This window comes from Hemiscyllium ocellatum, chromosome 22 (assembly GCF_020745735.1).
Source record: "Hemiscyllium ocellatum isolate sHemOce1 chromosome 22, sHemOce1.pat.X.cur, whole genome shotgun sequence".
Taxonomy (NCBI): Eukaryota; Metazoa; Chordata; class Chondrichthyes; order Orectolobiformes; family Hemiscylliidae; genus Hemiscyllium; species Hemiscyllium ocellatum.
Window position 1 is genome coordinate 44,691,738 of NC_083422.1, and position 2,105 is coordinate 44,693,842.

Consider the following 2,105-nt stretch of genomic DNA (forward strand, 5'->3'; position numbering starts at 1 on the left):
AAGGGTCAGTGTTGGGGCCACTGTTGTTTGTAATATACATAAATTATCTGAAAGAGGGCACTGTTGGTATGATCAGTAAGTTTGCAGATGGGATGAAGATTGGTGGAGTAGCAGAAAGCATAAGGGACTGTCAGAGAATACAGGAGAATATAGATAGACTGGAGAGTTGGGCGGAAAAGTGGCAGATGGTTTTCAATCTAGACAAATATGAGGTGATACATTTAGGCAAGACTAATTCCAGAGCGAATTATACAATGAATGGAAGAGCCTTGGGAAATGTTGATGGGAAGAGTGATCTGGGAGTGCAGATCCATTGTACCCTGAGGTTTGCTGCACAGGTGGACAGAGTAGTCATGAAGGCATAAAGTATGTTCACCTTCATTGGACGGGGATTGAGTATAAGGGCTGGCAAGTCACATTAAAATTGTACAAGACACTGGTTTGGCTGCATTTGGAATACTGTGTAGAGTTCTGGTTGCCACATTACCAAAAGGATGTGGACGCTTTGGAGAGGGTGCAGAGAAGGTTTACGAGGATATTGCCTGGTATGGAAGGTGCTAGCTATGAAGAGGAGTTGAGTAGGTTAGGTTTATTTTCACTAGAAAAAAGGAGATTGAGAGGGGACCTGATTGAGGTTTACAAAATCATTAAGGGTATAGACAGGGTGGATAGAGACAAGCTTTTTCCCAGGGTGAAGGATTCAATAACGAGAGGTCACGCTTTTAAGGTGGAAAGTTTAAGGGGGATACACGAGGATGGTGGGCATTTGGAACGCGTTGCCAGCAGAGGTGGTAGAGGCAGGCACGTGTAGATTCATTTAAGATACGTCTGGACAGATGCATGAGTAGGTGGGGAACAGAGGGATACAGAGGCTTAGGAATTGACTGACAGGTTTAGGCAGTACATTTGGATCGGCTCAGGCTTGGAGGGCCTGTTCCTGGGCTGTAAATTTTCTTTGTTCTTTGTTCAAACAGGGTTGTCACCTACTCCAGATGCTTACATCATCAACTCCATAACAGTATTTGCATTATTATTTTTCAGTGCTCATACAGCCTTAGCCCTAGCCACGTTGGTTTGGGATGTAGCTAGTTCTGTGTCCTTAACCTCCACACTGGTCTCAACAACCTCCTCCTCTTCTCTTTCCTCCTGTACAGACGGAGACTGTGTAGGTGCTTGGGTATTGTTAACAAGTTCACGCTGCAGCAGTTAATTGAGCTTGTTGAGATAAACCTTTAATCTCACTTTGCCAAAAGCATTATAGTTAACTTGACGCAGGGCTCTCATACACTTATGATTTTGTGATGACAAACAAAATGTTTTATGATTTCCTTACAGAGACTCTGGCTACCCCAGTAACCTGGTGAAGCATTGGATTTGACATTGCTTTCCATGTCTTCTTTTCATTTCTCAACTTTTGTGATTAGCTGATTGGTCCTTCATCTATTTGAGCTGTAGCTGCAAGCAGGACTTGCTGTGCCACTGACTGCTTTGTGTCCTGGTCCTCCAATTCAGGAACTGGCTCATCACTGTCCGACTCTGTCCCAGACCTCATTTTAGCTCGTGATTGCTACTTTACTTGCACTGTGACAGGAATAGTGGCTCAGCAGTTAGTACTGCTGCCTCACAGCATCAGGGATACGCGTTCAATTCCACCCACAGGCAACTGTCTGTGTGGGGTTTGCACATTCTTTCTCCCTGTGTCTGCGTGGGTTTCCTCCTGGTGCCCCAATTTCCTCCCACAATCAAAGATGTGTAGGTTAGGTGGATTGGCTGTGCTGAATTGCCCATAGCGTTCAGGAATGTGTAGGTTAGGTAGATTGGCCGTGCTGAATTGTCCATAGTGTTCAGGAATGTGTAGGTTAGGTGGATTGGCCGTGCTGAATTGCCCATAGCGTTCAGGAATGTGTAGGTTAGGTAGATTGGCCGTGCTGAATTGTCCATAGCGTTCAGGGATGTGTAGGTTAGGTGGATTGGCCGTGCTGAATTGTCCATAGTGTTCAGGGATGTGTAGGTTAGGTGGATTGGCCATGCTGAACTGTCCATAGTGTTCAGGGATGTGTAGGTTAGGTGGATTGGTCATGCTGAATTGTCCATAGTGTTCAGGG

General features: G+C 45.4%; 1 pseudogene; it reads right to left on the reverse strand.

Moving 5' to 3' along the window:
• Positions 1-996: 996 nt before the first annotated feature.
• Positions 997-1,552, reverse strand: LOC132826159 (nascent polypeptide-associated complex subunit alpha-like; annotated as a pseudogene).
• Positions 1,553-2,105: the final 553 nt, after the last annotated feature.